Source organism: Corvus hawaiiensis, chromosome 17 (genome assembly GCF_020740725.1).
Source record: "Corvus hawaiiensis isolate bCorHaw1 chromosome 17, bCorHaw1.pri.cur, whole genome shotgun sequence".
Lineage (NCBI taxonomy): Eukaryota > Metazoa > Chordata > Aves > Passeriformes > Corvidae > Corvus > Corvus hawaiiensis.
This window is the reverse complement of record NC_063229.1, coordinates 2,207,444-2,225,401: the sequence shown is the minus strand read 5'-3', so window position 1 is coordinate 2,225,401 and position 17,958 is coordinate 2,207,444. Positions and strand designations below refer to the sequence as shown.

The 17,958-nt window shown below is 63.0% G+C and overlaps 1 protein-coding gene across 4 annotated transcripts in view; it reads left to right on the top strand.

Annotated features, from left to right (window-relative positions):
- The first annotated feature begins 536 nt into the window (after positions 1–536).
- The window catches only part of DLGAP4 (DLG associated protein 4), a 146,309-nt gene continuing 128,887 nt past the window's right edge, over positions 537–17,958 (top strand). For all 4 annotated transcript variants that reach the window (XM_048322315.1, XM_048322313.1, XM_048322312.1 and 1 more), the window contains exon 1: positions 537–614. The gene's annotated coding sequence lies outside the window, so the exon portion shown is untranslated. The remainder of the gene's footprint in view (positions 615–17,958) is intronic.

Sequence of the window (17,958 nt, the reverse complement as noted above, 5' to 3'; positions counted from 1 at the left end):
TTCTGCAGGGGGGCCGTGCCCTGCCCTGGCCCTGCGCGGGGCCGTGCCCACCGCCCGCAGCCCCCAGCCTCTGCCTTGGCATCCCCGGAGCCGGGCGGGGGCTGCCGTGCCGGGCTGGGCGGGGGGTGCTGCGCCGGCCCCGCTCCACTCCCTGCCCTGATTTCCTGGTGGAAATCCCGGAGTCTTCTCCAGATCCAGCTCTGGTTTTGGGGGCAGCCATCTCCCTCTCCCTCTTTCCTCTTCCCTCCTTCTGCTCTCCTTCCTCCTCCTCTCCCTCCCTCCTCTCCGCACTGTGCTCTCCGGGGGCTCTGGGTACCGCTGCAGCATCGCCAGCCCCCTCCATGCAGGTGGCTGGGGCGCGGGGCGGAAGGGGAGGGCTGCGGGGGCCAAGCTGAATGAATGGGCATCGCCTCGGTGCCGCTCGAGCCTCCGCATAGGGGCGAGGCGGCCGCACCGCGCCGCGGGCAGGGGGGCAGCGGGGCCGGCCAGAGGCCGGGGCCGGGGCCGGGGCCGGGCCGGGCCGGGCCGAGCCGAGCCGGGCCCCCCGCCCAGCCCGCCGGGGCGCTGCGAGGAGCGGGCGCTGCCCCGCCGCGGGACCCGCACAGCCGGGCCAGGTGAGGAGGGGCTGCGAGGGGGCCGGGGGCGCCGGGAGCGGGGCGGGAGGGCGGTGCGGGGATGGACGGTGCGGGGCCAAGGTACGGACGGTGTGGGGAACGGCTTGGACGGTGCGGGATGGAGGGATGGACGGTGCGGGTTGAAGGTCCGAGCGGTGCGGAAATGGGCTGGCTGATGCGGGAGGGATGGCCGGACGGTGCGGGGTGGATGGCCGGGCGGTGCGGGGTGTGTGGCCGGGCGGTGCGGGGTGGATGGCCGGACGGTGCGGGGTAGATGTCCGGACGGTGCGGGAAGGGGCTGGCTGGTGCAGGGCTGGGCTGACTGGTGCGGGAACGGGCAACAAGGAGTTAAGTGGCTGCGGAGCAACCGGGCTCAGAGTGTGTGTGTGTGTGTGTGTGCGTGTGTGTGTGTGTGCGTGAGGTCCAGCACCCCGGGGGCGTGGCCCAGCCCACCCCACGCGTGTCCGTGCGGGGCAGCGGCCGGTGCCGGTGCAGGCTGCGGCGTGGCGGGGCCGCGGCTGCGCAGGGTGCGGGAGCCACGGCAGAGCCCGGCCCCGCCGCTGCCTCACTGCTCCCCGCAGCACAAATATCTGCGTGTGCGGGAACCCCGGCCCGGCGCCTGTGCGGGGGACCCGCTGCGGAACCCGCGGCGCGGGGCTGAGGGTGGCCCCGTTTCCCGGTGCGTGCCCTCCGCAGCGAGCCGGGGCGGGAGAGCGGCCCCAGCCCGGGCGTGCGGGTGTGCGCGGCCCGCGCCTGCGTGTGCTCCGCTCGGGGTGCGTGTGCTTCCCCTTGGACGTGCGTGTGCTTCCCCTTGGATGTGCTTGTGCTCCCTTTGGATGCGTGTGTGCTCTTGCTTGGACGTGCGTGTGCCCCGCCGGGGGTGCGTGTCACATACACGCGTGTGCAGCGGTCGGTGGTGATGTCCCTGCGGTGTGCAGGGCGTGGGGCTGGAGGTGTGTGCCAGGGAACGCACAGGGGTGATGGAGGGAGCGGGCACGTGTGGGGAGCTGTGTGAGCTGGCTGCAGCCCCGGCGGTCTCTGGGCACCTGGCCCCGTCCCACGAGTGGCCACCGGCACTGAGCATGGCCCCGGCTTGTGTTTGCTGTGCCTGGGATGTGCCCTGTCCTTCCCCTCAGCCGGGATGGTTTGCAGTGTGCAGGCAGTGGCTGCGGGCAGAGCTGCCCGACCCTCACCCCTCTGCCCAACCCTCACCCCTCTTCCTGCGGGTTTTCCCGTGTAAAGGTGCTCCAGGCTGTCCAGAGCCAGTGGGACTGGGGGGAATGGAGCGGGCAGGGAATGGAGCTGGCTGGCAGCGAGGGGCAGCGCCTGGCAGGTCAGTGCCTGCTGTCCCTGTCCCTGTGTGCTACCCCCGGTGCCCCTCCAGCTGCAGCAAGGGCCTGGATCAGTCCCAGGGTAGTGGTTGGGTCATTGCACTATCATTAGACTTTTGGAAGGGCAGACGAGTCCCCTCCAGGAGAGAGGTGCCACATAACAAACTCTCCTGTGGGCCTTTGCCATGACGCACTCTGGAAGCTCCAATCCAGGATGAGGCCCGGGCAGGAACAGGATTTAGAGCCTTGTTGCCATCGTTTCCATTGGAGTTTGGCACCAACATGCCTTTGAGGAGCAGAGCCTTGGTGACCTTCCTGACCCCGTGCCTGGTGTGGGGCCAGCACCTGCAGTGCCAGGAGCAGCCGTGTCGGTGCAGAGGCGCGGGGCTGGCGCTCCGCAGGACCTGGGCATCTTGGAGCACTTCTGCAAAATGGACTCTCGGAGCCTCGCAAATCCACCTCCGGCTGCTTCTCCTCCGAGGAAGCAGAGCACAGAGCCAGCTCAGGGCTTCTCACAGGAAGCTGTCGCCTGCTAGGAGCTGCCACTCCTGCTCTGGGACATGGGGCTGCTGCTTGTGCCGGCAGGAAAATGGGGCTTTTCCAGCTGTGGGCTTAGCAGATGTGGCTCCGGTGCCTGCAGCAGCCCGGCTCCCTCGCTCCTCTCCATGTCCATGACGCACGGTGTGGTTGGAAGCACGGCTGCGAGCAGCGAGGAACAGAGCAGCTCCAGGGAAACGTGCCACTCTGCAGCAGGAGACTCCTGCACCTTCCCACACCCTCGTGCTGGGCCCAATTTCACCCTCGGAGCATCAACATCTGGTGAGCCAGAAAAAAATGTAAATCGAATAACCATCAGGAGTAATTGGAGACCCGTTTGGAAATTGGTTTGCTACCTGCATGCCTCCCAGGCAAGCTTTTCCCTGTTAACCATTGTGCATCTTTGCATGAAAAACGAGGCTTTATTTCCAGCCTGGCTAGTGGCAGCGCAGCAGGATCGGGATGAGCACGCTGTGTCCCCTCTAATCTGCCCACAATCAGCACCGAGCCGCTGCTGCCACCGCCGCAGAGATGGAGAGCCCTGGATCCAGATGGCAGCTGCCTTCCTCGCTGCCCGCATCCTCCCCTCGCATTCCGCAGCGCAGGGCAGCGGAGCAGGGCAGCGGAGCAGGGCAGCAGCCCGCCAGGACTGGCCCTGGGAGGGCCCTGTCCCCGACAGCCACCTGCGCCCCCCGTTCTGCTGCCCAGCTCAGGCCGGGGCCGGCAGCTCGTGCCGAGCGCTGCCAGCCCCAGGCGAGGCAGAGCCGGGCTGCCAGGAGCTGGGCTGGCTCCCGTTTGCTCTTGGATGGGGTTCAGGGAGCTGACTCGGAGCTTGGCGGGGTTTTTCTTGCCCTGGTTCCAGCCTGGAACCGCAGCTGGCTGTGCTTGGACCGGCCACACTGGGGTGGGCAGTCCCTCACAGCAGCGCCACAGCCCGGGACAGCCCCTTTGGGAGCGGGGTGGGCTGTGCTGGGCACCCACGGTGGGCTGAGCATCGCCCACCTCCCTCCCGGAGCCTGTTGGAGGGGGGCTCTGGTCGGACTCACTGAGGCAAAGGGGCTGCAGGTGGTGTCAGGCTGTCCCTGGGGTGGTCAGGGGCAGTCAGTTTGAGCAGTGAGGCTGCCTTGTTATTCTCGTTTTGGGGGTGTGTTTAGCTCTGTGCAGAATAGAGGTGAAGGTTGTGCTCAGGTGTGGGGGGAAGCCCTTGGCTCAAGGTTTGAGGTGCTGAAAGCTGGGTGCCCGCAGCAGAGTTTAGCTGAAGCCACACTCCAGGGGTTGGCACCATCCTCCTGCAGCCCGGGCTCGGCACGTGCTGCTCTCCCTCGCAGCGCCATGGCAGGGATTGTGGATGCCTGTCCCTCACCTCATACCTGCTCACAGCTCTGCTCTGGGAGCACCTGGGCTTGCCACCTGGGTCCCTCTGTGGGCACAGACTGTGGCTATGCCAACCATGCAGCTCCCAGGGACACTGCTGTGGTGTCTGGGTGTGACCCCATGTTTTGAGTGTGCAAGAGAAGGTGCTGAGCCCCTTCCTGCTGCAGAGACGTTGTAGAGGGAAGGTTCCCACCACGCTGAGCCCTCCCATGCCTGCTCTGGCTCTGCTCAGGAAGGCTCCCGTGGATGTCAGCCTTTCCTGTGGTTGCCTGGTGCGTCTGGACCATGGGCTGTCAGGAAAATTGTCTTTCCTGAGAGCTTTGCCCAATTGAGGCCTGGCTGCAGCTCTTCGCCAAGAGAGCAGAGCTGCTGCAAGGAGGCACAGCACAGCTTCCACAGCTGTAACGGAGATCTCGTGGCAGAGGGTTGGAACTAGGCGACATTTAAGGTCCCCTCCAACCCAAACCACTCTCTGATCCCCTGATTCTATGGTCTTGGTGGGTTTATGCCCGCTGGGAGAGAATGGGATGGGGCGTCAGAGAGACAGGCAGCCCCAAACCTACACTCTGCTGGCTGTGGGATGGTTAAATGTCCCTGGGCCTGGCTTCTGCAGTCCCTGGGATGTGTGGGCCCTTCTGTACATCCCTTGATCGACTCCCACAGGGGAGGACCCCATTCCCTCAGGCCTCCAACAGCTGCCTTTGGGTTTGGTGTCCCCTGGATGTCCCGTGCTGTCCATAGGGCTGTTGCTGAGGACTCAGAGGAGCTGATCTCTCTGCTGGAGCTTTGAGGTGACACTTGTGCTCAGGAGGAGTGGTAAGGCCTGTGATGAGCATCATGAGAGTCCCCTTACGTCAAGTGTTTAATATCCCAATCCCTGAGCCGTTTGTCTCCGTGTGTCTCTGCAGGGCAGGAACCACCCACACCATTTCCCCTGGCAGGTGGCAGACGGGTGACAGCACCAGGCTCCAGCCATTCCAGGGGGGGCTGGACAGCCTGGCTGGGGGCTGGGAGGCTTGGATCCCCTCCCCACTGCTTCCCTCTCAGCTGGGCTGAGGTATATTCTTCACCCACAGTGCCTCCGGGCCTTGGTAGAGGAGCAGGTGCTGGAGGTGGTCACTGATTCCTCATGTTGGGTCCTGGGGTGGCCCAGCTGACGGCCACGACTCCGCAGGGAGCAGCTTCCTTCCGCTGGGTGAGCTGGGAAGCACCCACAGCGAGCATCCCTGGGGTGTTCCAGGGCATCCCCTTGTGCCCTGAGGAGCCTCCGTTGGTGCCTGCTCTGGTGTGAGACCCCCTCTGTGCCTGAGGTCCCCATGGGGAGGACAGAGAGGAGCCGGTTGTGTGCCAGCCTGCTTTGGGTCAGAGCAGAGTCCTCGGCTGCAGCCACAGGGACCTCACAGCTTGCTTTGGGAACATGCTCAGGGTGCCAGTGCTTTCCACCATTTTCTTACCTCCGTGCTCCCTCGGCTCAGCTCCGTCCCCTCTGCTGTCCTGCCCAGCTCCTGCTCTGTCCCCACTGACCACAGTCCTCTCCCAGGCACCCGCTGTCCCCCGGGCTGGGACAGCCCTGCCGTGCTCTCCTGTCCTTCCCCCTCGCGGTGCCGTGGTGGTGGTGGCTGGGCTGGGGCAGGCAGGGGCCCGTCCTGCTGCTCCGTCAGCAGAGCAGCACCCCACGAGGTATTTATAGGCTCCGTAATGTTATTCCCCTGCCAAACTATTACGGAAATAGGCTCGGTGTGTGTCATAGGAGAGAGGATTTTAATGGCACAGTTTTCACTGCGGGAATGAAGGTGACGCTCCCTCGCTGTTTTCCTTGACCGATGGTGGAGATGGGATGGCTGCTCCGGGGCTTCAGCTGGGACGCCGTGGGCTTGGGCAAGCCCTGGACATGGGCACCGCAGGTGGGGCAGGGACCTGCTGCCCTGCCCTGGGGACCACTGGGGCAGCCAGGGCTCGGGGCTGGGGTTGGGACTGAGCAGATCCAGCTGATGGACGAGGTCCTTTGTCCAGTGATTTTCTCATTCTGAACAGTTTGAGGTGATTTTCTGAATGATCAGAAAGGGCTGGTTTGGCATTTTCTAAATAGCCCACCCTCCCTCCGTCTCAGCTGGGCACTGCTGCTGGTTTGGGAAGAGCCCAAAGGCCAGTGACAGTGATGTGTTCAGAGGTGTTTCAGCTGGCTGGAGCACGGAGCGGCTTTCAGCTCTCAGCTCTCAGCTCTCAGCTCACAGCCACTGGTACCATTCCCTGCCTCTCCTGCCTGCTGTGGGGAGAAGCCTCTGGGATGGGAAAACCAATTTCATGGCAGGCCAAGGTTTGGATTGCGCTTTCCAAGCAGGATACTGGATATATGGAGGGACACGGACAGACAGCCCTTCACAGCACAGAGGTGTGTCCTGCCCCTGCTCAGCACAGACAGTGACGCTCCCTGAGGGGGTGACACACCCTGAGGGGGTGATGCTCATGGAGGGGTGATGCTCATGGAAGGGATGATGCTCCCAGAAGTTGTGTCCCCTGCATGATGTGGCAGAAGGGATGGGCAGGCGTGGGACACCCAAGCTCCCCACGAGCTCCTTAATCCTTTCCTGGGACAGGCCAGGCTCAGGAGTCCTGTCCCCAGCCCTGAGCAGGGGACAGCAGCTCTCCCCTGCCCACAGAGGAGCCCAGGTGGGCTCAGAGCCCCCTGTGTGACCTGGGGACAGGAGGCTGCTGCACTCTGGGGCTCCCTAGGTTTGGGAAGAGCAAGGAGCTGCTGCCCACGTGCCCCTGTCGCCCTCATGCCTCCTGTCCTCTGCTTGGAGCTGGGAGCTGGGGATGGAAACCTTCCCCTCCTGTGGCTCCCTGGCAGCCTCTGGCACTGCCCACCCGAGATGTGAACAGCCCTGCTCCTGGGGCTGCTGCCCGCCCAGGGCTGGTGGCCGGGGGTCAGCGGCTGCCTCCAGCCCCCCGGCAGCGCTTCCCACAGGCAGCCAGGCCTTGCAGAGCCAGCTTGGAAACTGGGAACCGCTGAGCCGCAGAAAACGCCCTTCCCACCCATCGCAGCGTGCCCTCCTCCCTCCCTCCTGCCCTCCCGGTGCTGCTGCGGGAGCTGCAGCCCACAGAAGGGCTTGTGCCCTGCAGGACGGGCACACCTGAGCTCCAGGGCAGGCAGTGGGTGCCACAGGTGTCCCCAGGGCCCAGCCCTGCTGCCCCCAGCGCTGCAGGCTCCCCGTGCCTCCTGCCTCGGGAGAGGGTGCTGCGGGTGGCACCGTGATGCTGGGGGCTGCTTGCCTGCCCACACATGCACGGCTCCCACCCCCAGGCTGCCTCTGCCTGCCCTCGGCCCTTCCAGCCCGCTGTTTTCCAGGCAGTCGTTCCCCTCTCGGGTGGCTGCTTATCCTGAGATCAATGCTGAGCGCTCTCCTCCTCCTGCTTGCTGCACTGTCCCTTAGGACGGACCGTTCAACCTGCTCCTCCTCCTCCTTTTCCGCTTCATTAATGAGTCTCTTTGCACTAAGAAGTCGTGATAGCTGCCAGGGGACCTGGGAGGTCTGTGGAGAGCAGCGGAGAGGCCACCAGCCCAGCTCCTGGGATTTAGGATGCTGGGCACTGGGGCTGGGATGCTGCAGGGCTGCCTCGGTGCTGGTTGAGCCCCCGGCACAGCACGAGGGGTGTGGGGGAAGAGGGAGGGGACAGTCAGGGGGTCTTTTGCCCACATGCAGTGACAGGAGGCAGGGAAAGCAGCCTGGGGCAGCTCCCAGCTGCTCTGCCATGGTTTTGCCCCATATCTGCCATCCATGGTGTTCCTCATCCTGGTGCAGAGCTCCTCCTTCGGGGCTGCCTTGGGCAGGAGGTGGCCACTGATGCTCCCACAGAGGCCCATGGATCTCACAGGAGATGTCCACTGGCCCTGGTGGCCTTCAGATCCCAAGGGCTGCACGTGGCAGAGGGCGGGGGTCCTGGGCATCCCCCAGCCCCGCACCCAGCGCCCATCCCCAGCACGTGCCCGCTGGCAGCACGAGTGTGACACCTACACGTGGTGCCTCACCAAAGAAGCTGGACTTTGCAAACACATTCTGTGGGCACTGCTTTAATTTCCCAGTGTCTCAACACTCTCCCAAACCTGAGAAACTGAGATGGTTTCTGCTCTGCGGAGAGGGAGGCTCCTGTTGTCGCTCTCTCACATACGCACGCATCACACACACAGAGACTGATTCCTCTCCCTTCCCACTTTCCTCCTCCAAATGACTTCAAACACTTTATGAAAATGTTATTTTCTCCCAAACTGTTGCCTTTCTGCCTTGCTCTCCTGAGCAGCCTGTTGGCTTTCCCTGAGCTCCCAGTGTGCTGGGGTAGGGATGTCCCTGCAGAAGGGGGAAGGTGCTGGGGGGGCTGCACTGTGCTGGGGGGGGACACCAAACCTGCCCATACTTCAAGTGGGGCTCATCTGATCCTTCAGAGTTGCTCTGGATTGAATCACTGAATCCCAGAGTGGGACTGAAAGTGTTGAAAGGGCATTACAGACCATCCAGTGCCACCCCTGCCATGGGCAGGGACACCTTCCACTGTCCCAGGTTGCTCCAAGGCCCCTCCAACCTGCCCTTAGACACTGCCAGGGATCCAGGGGCAGCCACAGCTGCTCTGGGCACCCTGTGCCAGGGCCTCCCCACCCTCACAGGGAAGAATTTTTTCCAAAAATCCAGTGCAATAGGGCAAACCCTTCGTGCAAGGTGGTGCAGTGAGGACACAGCTCAGAGGTGCTCTCCACGATGCCGTGGGGGTCCTGTCCTCCAGGAGCACGTGGGAAGATGCCCCCAGCCCCATGGCAGCCTGACTTCCCCAGGCAGGACCTGTTTCCCCTGTCCATGGCAGGCTCTGCTGCCAGAGCACCCTGTGGGCACGCAGGGCCCTGGGCCAGGCTGGGGGTGGGCTGGAGTGCACCCCTCTGCTGCCTGTGGCAGGGGCTGACTCACGGCGCTCTCCCGTCACAAGCAGATGGATGATTTGATCACCTAGCAACCGAAATAAGCCGGGGATTAAACCATCATCCCCCTGGGTGGCAGGGGCCAGGCAGCCCCCAGCCACTCCCCAGCCCCTGGGTTTCCCTGGGATGGGGCTGGGGGAGCCCTCTCCTGCCAGCCCTCTGGAGCGGGTCTGCGCCTGCCACCGGCACCCCAGCGGCAGCGGCTCCAGGGCTGAGCTGGGTGCAAGGAGGGAGGGGGTCCCACAGGACCGGCTCCCAGGGAGGTCCAAGGGGCATCTCCAAGCATGCACAGAGGGGCCAGGTCTCTGGCACCCTTTGGACAGGCTGCTGATTATCTGGAGCATCCAGAGATCCCAGATGAGGAGAGAGAGGCTTGTGCCAGGACCTCCAGAGGGAAGTTTCTGGGAGGTGAGCACAGAGGACTTTGGATGGGACCCACTGACCCCTTGTCACCCCCTCCACCACCAGCTCTGAGTGTTCTTGGCTCCGGCCCAGTCCCTTGCCTGGCACTGTCCAAGCCAGAGAATAACCCCGGTATAATGTGCTCATTCCAGTTGTTCCATCACGAGCAGGAGGAATTTGCTCCTGGCAGAGCCCTGGTGCTGCCTGAGGTGGCATTTACCTTCTGATGGCTCCAGCCACCTCCAGAGGATCTTGGCACAGGGCTGCTATCCATGCCCCATCCCTGGAAGCATCCAAGGCCGGGCTGGATGGGGCTTGGAGGAACCTGGGACAGTGGAAGGTGTCCCTGCCCATGGCAGGGGTGGAATGGGATGGGCTTTAATATCCCTTCCAACCCAAACCATTCTGGGATTCTGAGATCCTACCACAGCCCTGAGGGGGATGGGATCTCCTGGGGCAGGGGCTGGGCTGAGCTGAGCTGGAAAGTGGGAGCTGGGCAGGGAGTGGGGCAGGAGGAGGTGTGAGGACACTGTCAGGTTTGGGTGCCCATGGCACCCATTTGGAGCTGGGGGACTCTCTGTGCTGCAGAGCCCTCCACAGCTCCAGCATGGGCGCCGGTGGGAGGTGGGGCAGTGGGGACACACCTGCCCTGGCCACAAACTCCAGAGTCCTGTGGGAGGGCACTGCTGGGCTGGCTCCTGTCCCCAGCACGCCGCTCTGGTGTTTGGACCTTGTGGCAGGGTGGGATCACTCACAGCCCGTCAGGAACCCAGTATGAGCCAGGCCACGGTCTGGAGGGGGGATGGAGACCACCAGCCCATCAGAACTGCCCCAGACCCGTGCAAGCATCTCCTGCCCAGAAGGAAGCTTCCATCCGGGCTGTGCTGGGCCATCCTGGGTGCGGAGATGTGGCTGCTGGCCCTCCTGCAGCCGCTGTGGCCGGAGGCTGCGGGGCCATCCCAGTGCCAGGCCGGGGCCGGGCCGGTGCCAGCGCGGCGCTGCCGGGCCCAAAGGAGGGCTCAGGAAATAGGGCAGCCCAGCTGCCAGCTGCTCTTTGTGGGACACAGCTGATATAATTAGATGAGACGCCCTGTTCCGTGCCGAGGGAGCCGCTGTGCCCCGCGGCCCCGGGAGCCCCGCAGCCCTACTTTGGTGGCACTGCTTGTCCCAGCGAAGGTGAGCCACTTCCAGCAGGGAGCCCTGCCTGCTGGGCTCCTCCCTCGCTGTCTCCAGGCTGGATGACCACGTGTCCTCTCCTCTGCTGGGGCTTTGGTGGCTTTGGGGGACCTTGCTGACCTGCAGGAGAAAGTCAGGGAGGTGATGGTGGCAGGAGCCAGGCCAGCCCCTCATCTCACTTCCCTGTGGGACAGCGTGACCAAATGCAGTGCCTGACACAGCTGCAGGACATGGGACTGGCCATGGGACTGCCGAAGGCCACAGGCAAACCAGGGATTGGAGAGGTCCCTCTGAGTCAGGCTTTACCTCGTTAGAGAACACCCCAAACTGCATCTGCTCTGCCTCTGGAGAGCCCTGTCCTTCTGAACACCCGTCCTGAGGTTCAGTGATGCCCATGCCTGAGGCACTCAGCATGGCTGTGCATCTCTGCCCCTGGGAATGCCCCCCAGAGCATTCCACATATCCCGGGCTGATCCGCTGGACCCTCCAGGACTGGTTATCCCCAAGAAGATGAGCTGTAGCTGTTTGGGAATTTCCAGCTGGAGCTGTCAGGGGCGGGGTTAGGTTGGATATCAGGGAAAGGTTCTTCCCCCAGAGGGTGCTGGGCACTGCCCAGGCTCCCCAGGGAATGGGCACGGCCCCGAGGCTGCCAGAGCTCCAGGAGCGTTTGGACAGCGCTGCCAGGGACTGTTGGGGTGTCTTGGGCAGGGCCAGGGGTTGGACTCAATGATCTTTATAGGATATTCTCAGGATATTCTGTGGTTCTGTAGGAACTCCTGCTTTGTGGTTCTGACCTCATAACCATCAAATCCAGCCATTTTTGCCCCTGCCAAGAAGCCAGGAATGTGTTTGGCATCCCCATTCCTCCAGCCACTTCCACAGGGATGGGCTCAGCCCAAGCCAGGTCCATCAGGATTCCTCTGCAGGCTCCCATCTGGGTCTGGGGTGGATCTGTGGGTGCTCCAGGAGCATCCCAGAGCCCATGGCAGGAGCAGCCAAGGCTCTGTGGACAGAGGCAAATTTCAGAGAAAGATAAAAGGAGTTTTATTTCCACAAACGTCTGCTTACACTGAGCTACTGGCTTCCACTGGAGCTGGGAAGCTGCTGGAACCTCCCTGTCTCAGAGGGGTGTGAAGGGATATTCCGTGTGCCTGAGGCTCAGGGCTGGGCTCTCAGAGCTGTTCTCCTGGCAGGGAGAGGGGCAAGAGGGAGAGGGGCAGCTGCTTTGACATCCCCCACCGTGGGCAGGGAGTCACCCCCGAGGGGTTGCCTGGGACTGGGGGGCACATGGGGACCTTTTCCATGAGGATTTCCATGAGGAGAAGTCACAGCACATTGTGGCCTTTGGGGAAGCTGGTGGCAGGAGGAGCCTGCGGTGATGCCCCAGTGTAGGAGGGGAACCTCCCAGGTTTTCCTGAGACCCACCAGGCTGTGACAGAGCTGTGGGAACAGGGCAAGAGGAGCAGGGGTGGCAGCAGGACTGGGTGCTGCTGGGGACTCCCATGGCACAGGGCATCTCCTGCCATTGGCAATGCTGCCAGGGGCTGGGGCAGGCTGGAGGGAGAGGTATTTTTGGTTGGAAAGGCAGAATGTGGAGAGCAAACCACCACTGTGGCTGGAGAGGACTCAGCTCTGCCCTGGGCCCAGCCCAGGCACCCCTCAGAGTGGGGGTCCTGGTGGGGGCTTTGTGGCCAGGGAGAGCCCCAGGCCATCCCTCATCCAGGCCACCCCTCCTGTGCCTCTCCCCGAGGATCAGAGCAGCTGCTGCCCAGCACGGTGCCCTCAGAGCCCTCGGAGCCCTCAGAGCCCCGCCTGCCTCTCCTGGGGGAAAACTGTCCTGTCCCTTGAGCTGTTCTAACCTCCAGTGCCATTCCTGCTCCGCCCTGGCTCTGCCGGTGCCATGGGATGGTTTCTGCAAAGCTGGACATTTTTGGGGAGGGTGGCTCTGTTTGTCCTCCCCTGCAGGGCTGCTGCCCTGGGGGCTGCTGGCACACTGGGGAAGAGCAGTCTCACAGGATTCACAGGGACGAGGGAGCAACAAATCCAGACCTTGGATTTGAGGAGTTCATCCCAGGTTTACATCACGCTCCAACTCTCCTGTTTTCCCCAGTGTTGGGAAAGGGGAAACTGGAAAGGAGCCAGAGAATCAAACCCAGGGCACCTGCACCCTGTTCCAGGAGTAACAGGTGTCAGAAAAATGATCCTCAGCTGGCAAAGCAGGCAGGGACCCAGCACAGCTCCTGCTGAGAGCCTGGCTGGCAGGATGGGCTCTCCACTCGGGGACAGGGAGAGCCCAGGGGCCTGGGGGCTGTGCTGGGCAGGGGCTTCTCATCAGCTCCCTGAGCACCTCGTTCTGCCAGCACCATCTCCTCCCCAGCTGAGAAAAGACAATGTCTATTTTTTCACTGAAATTCGCTGGTTTTCCAAGTTTTGTCATAATGGGAACATGGAATCTTGCTTTTCCTGGAAGGCCATGGACCTTCTCATGTGACTGGCACAGTGGAGGGGCTGCAGTTTGGTCAGTGGGTGTTCTTCCCCCAGCTGCTCTGCTGGGAAATAGGTGGCTGCAAAAACCATGCTCAAGTGCTGTAAAAATGTAGCTGCAGGTCCTATTCTCTCTCAGATCATATGTTTGTGGGCATAAAGAGCTTTTAGAGGTAGATTAACTTCATTAAAATTGAAAGCACTCATTAATGGCACTGTAACTCCTCCAGTAATGGCTGGGCCAGGCTCTGTGGTGAAGCTGCTCCTCTGTGGGTGCCTGTACCTGTAGCTGAAGCTTCCCACCCCTCCCTCTGCCCTCCCAGTGGCTTTGCAATCCTGTGTTGGGTGATGCTGGACCAGGGCTGTGCCAGGGCTGGCTCAGTGCCCAGGTGGGAGACCTGGAGGGCAGGGGGATCCCTGCCCTGGTGCCCTGGGGATGTGGTTTGTGCTTCTGGCTCTGTGCTCTCTCCCGTGGAAAGTCTTGGAGCACTTCAGGGGGGAGCTGGGCCTCCTGGCTCTGTGCCCATCACTGGGGTGGGTTTGGAAGGGGTGTGAGACTGGGGAATGGGGACCAGCACTAGGATGGCTTTTGGGAAGGCCAAGGCTGTAGAGCTGTTCCTGAGGGGCTCCTGGGCCCACCTGAGCTCCTGCCTGACCCGGAGGAGGTTTCTCACCTGGGAGAGAGGGGCTTGGCCCTGTAAGGAGCTACAGGCCACAGGGACACAGAGGCCCTGCCAGGGACAGCGAGGGCTCGGAGGGGGCTGAGGCCCCTCCTGGGCTGGGGCAGTGTCCTGTGCCTGGACAATGCCTGAAGGAGGAGTCCAGAGCAGCCTCCACACACTTGGCATCACCCAAACCCTACAGGCTGCTGCCCCCATGCCCGGCAGGTGGGCAGGGGGTTCCTCTCAGATTTACAGCCATGCCTGGTTGCACCCCATGGCTCTTGGGGACTCCAGCCCAGCCCAGGGCTTTCCTCTTGGAGTCCTTCCCCAGCCGGACCCAGCCCTCTGTCACCAGTGGTCAGGGGGAGCTGGGGTGCTCGTGCTGCTGCCCAGCCCCTGGTGGGACTTCCCAGTTACGGGAAGGAGGGTCCATGTGCCCCTAAGGCCGCACAGGTGGCCCCAGCCCGGCGCCAGGCTGCCCTTCCCCGGCAGCAGCGGCAGCAGCAGCAGCAGCAGATCCGATTTGTCTGCCTTGCCTTCGCTGGCCCCACTAAGCAGGTTTTAATTTTGTTAAATAAATACGAAGTAATGGCAGCAGGGCTGGGAGCCAAACGGCCTGGGGACATCCTTGGGAGCCGGGCGGGCTCTGCAGCGGGGCAGGACCAGCGCTGGGAGCGGGATGGGGTCGGGCAGAGCTGCTGGCAGCAGGGCCGGCGGGGTGGCCCCGGGGATGGTCCCAGGCTGGCTTCTGGAGCAGATGTGGCCCCTCGCCGTTCGGTGCCTTCAGAGCAATTTCTAAATGGCTGCTAAACAGCACGGTCAGAAGCACACTCGTCTTCCCGTCCTAATTAGTGGATCAGACAGTAATTTGTAATCCGTTTGAATAGGAAGATCTGAGTGCCTCGCCCTGGAGCCTGGGCAGGACACAGGGGTGGCAGCATGGAGTAGAGCTCTTGGGGCAGGGATGAGGGCTCCTCTTGGTGCCGGCAGGAACTGCTCTCCCCTCTCAGGTTCCATGAGCCCTCTGCTTTCTTCAGAGTTTTGGCATTTTCATTTCTCTCTGTGGTACCCAGCAGAGCACCCCAGCAGCAGGGCTACAGGTCACCTCCTGCTGTCCCTGCGGTGGTGGCAGTGGCAGTACCTGGTCACCAGGGCCCCTTTGCAGCACTGGCAAACCAGCTGGGCATGGCCACACCGGAGCTGGGATGGGCTGGGGCCAAGGTGACCCCCAGGGCAAACCCATCCCAGCAGGGGTCTGGCCTTAGGTGTGCTGGCGTTTGTGTTTTCAGTGCTGAGGATAAAAGGAGACCTGGAGCAGGAGGATGGAAAAAAAGCCAAAAAGCTGAAAAACAAGAAGTGAGGGAAGAGGGGATGAGGGTGTGAGGTGAGCAGAGGACAAGGCAGAGAGCAGGAGCAGCCCCGGCTGTGATGGGCAGGGAGAGAGGCTGAACCGGGGCCATCCAGGGCAGCGTGTGGAGCAGGAGTTTGGTGTGATAGCCACAGCTTATCCCAAGTGCTAGTGCCTCTGTGTGACCCTCGGACAGAGCACAGGAGCAGGGCAGGGGTGGGGATGGAGGTGGGGGTCCCAGGGGGTCCCAGCAGCGTCCCTGCACTGCAGGAGCAGCGGGCGGGACAGTGGCCGTGGGGTGCGGTGGGGCTGAGCCAGGGGAAGGTGACAGGCAGTGGGGTGGCCTCGGGAGCTGGGCTCACAAATAGCTCCGGGTCCATGGACAGGGGTGACCCGCAGGATCGGGCTGTGGCAGACCCAGGGGCAGCAGCACATGGGGCAGGGTCACACTGCCCTCACCACGGTGGCACCGAGCAGCTCCTTGCTGGTGGTGTCTTTAGCATCAATTAGCTGGGGAAAAGCACAAGTATCCTGCATGCATTAACCTTTAGAAGCGCCGGGGTACGAGGAGGAGCCGGGAAGCTCGGGGGAGTGGGGCAGGCGCGGCTCAGGGTGACAGCCCCGAGCGAAGAGCCTGGCCCGGGGACACGGCCCTGGGGGCAGCCACCCGTGGGGCAGGCGGGGGGCACAGCCGTCCCAGGTGGCAGCGCAGAGATGCTGGGGGAAGGCAAGAGCTACCAGGAGCAGCAGTTCCCTGCTTGCTGCATTCCCCGGCCCTCCGCGGAGTGTGGGTAATGGCAGCAGTGACTCACCGCGCTTTACTCACCGCTAATGACGAGCGCTGCTCCGGGTGACTCCGGCTTAGACAAACCCAGCCTCTCCCAGATTCCCATGAACAGGGCAGAGCGGTCTGGGGCGTTCCGAGAGGGCAGGTGAGCAGCACGGACGAGGAGAACACCATCTAGTCCATGCTCGTCCCAGTCCCCCCGGCTCCCCCGATGCTGAGGGTCTGCAGCAGAGCAGAGGGAAAAAGAGAAGGGAAGCGGTTTTGAGGGAAGGCTGCAGAGTCGCTGGAGGCTTCAGGAGCCACATGCTCCAGGTTTGGAGCTCGTTCTTGTAAGCCCCCCACAGCTGCACCCCGAGACAGTGGTGGGGGTGGTGAGAGCCCCCAGCTCCCAGAGGAGCAGCAGGAGGTGTCTGTGGGGTGCAGGGGCAGCGTGACCGGAGCAGGGAGCGAGGAGCCCCAGGAGCTGCTCTCACTGCAGTCCCTGCTCTTACAGAAAGTTCTGGGTCAGGAGGGGAGAGCTCCTTTGGGGGTACAAGCCTCAAGCCAGGCCTGGCTATGGGTGGCTTGCAGGGGACAAAGCACAGGAGCAGGGTCACTGTGTGGAACAGGGCCACCGTGGAGCTAGGTCACTGTCCAGAGCAGGGCCATCACGGAGCAGGGTGTCTCACGGGGAGCATGGTCACCCCGGAGCAGGGTCACTGTGCGGAACAGGGCCACCCTGTGGGACAGGATCACCGAGCAGATCCGAGTCTTCACGTGGAGCAGGGTCACTGTGTGACCATGGAGCAGGACCTCTGTGCATGTCAGAGCCTGGATCCAGAGCGGAACAATCTCCAGCTCTCTGGAAGAGCCTGTCCCAACAGCGTGCCCAACTCACTGCCCTGCTCTTGCCCCCAGTGCCCCCGGTGGGACCTGCTGTTCCTGCTGATGGCAGAAGGTCCCAGCCTGACCCCCGTGCTGGGGTGAGTGTCCCCCACACCCCCCGGCCCCTCTGTGTGCTGTGAGTCACGGAGCCGGGATGAGCAAGAGCCTGAGGCAGTCACACGGAGCTGTCATTGCTGCCGTGGGCTTGCCTGCCAGCCTGCCACGCTTGTCACGCTCCCCAGGGACGAGTTGGTGGCCCCAGGCATCACTGGCTGCTTTAGGCAAACAGGGGCCGACCCACCACAGGCCCTCCCCTCCAGCCGCTCCACATGCACTGGGAATGTTGGCACCAGCATTAGCACTGGGTTTGATGGGATCAAGCCCTGGTCCCTCCATGTGCTGGCAGCACACTCAGCTCTGGCTCCTGCAGAGGGACCTGGCGGATGTGAGGAGTCAGGGATGTGCCGGGCTGGTCGTGAAGCTGCTGCAGGAGCAGGATGTGAGGATGGAAATGGAAATGATGCTGGGCTGTGAGAGGTGGGGAGAGGCCCTGTGGGGAAGGACACGGAGCTCTGCCTGCTTTCTGGGCTGTGCTGCTTCCCACGGGATCGGGGGGCTGGAGGGGCTCCTCGGCCATCTGGGTTGCTCTGTCCGTCCTCCATGGTCACACCATGCCCTGACTGCAGCGGGATGTGTCCCTGCTGGCACCGGGGCCAAGAGCCAGGGGAACACCCGAGGGTCTGAGAACAGAATCCTTTGTCTGCCCATCCATTTTGGATGCTGGATACATCCAAACCACTCCTGGGATGGTTCCTGCCTGTGCTCATTCCAAGCCGTGTGGGATTGGAGGGATCAGGGGCTGCTCCCATGCTGGCAGGGCAGGGCAGGGCAGGGGCTCATCCTCCATCCTAACAGGAACGTGTCGGCTCACTTGGATCAGAGAAACCCCTCCTCAGTCAGAGGGGCTGGACAGAGGGAGCAGTGGGAGGTTTCTGGGTGCTCTACAGGCACTGTGAGCCCGGAGCAGGGGCTGCAGAGGGGCTGCTGCAAAGAAGGGACAATGGGGTGTGGGGGGTGCCAGGCTCAGCAGGGCAGCTCTGGGACCTGCCCTGCCAGTGGGTGAGGGCTCCCTGCAAATCCATCCTCAAAGTGCCTTAGGCCAAACCCGGGGCTGGAGCTGCTTGGTTTGCTCTAAGGGGGACCTTGGCAACAGCCCCACACTCTGCCCAGGCTGCAGGGTGTCACCTCTGGGCACAGACCTGCCAGGGCTGTCCCCAGGGCTCAGTAGTGGGGGTCAGCAGGACAGCCCTGGCACTGGCCATCTGGGGGCCCAGCCTGCCCAGACCAGCTCTGTGTGTTGGCCAGCAAGAATTCATTTTAAGATGTCTTTTTCCCCCTTTTCTCCCTGAATTA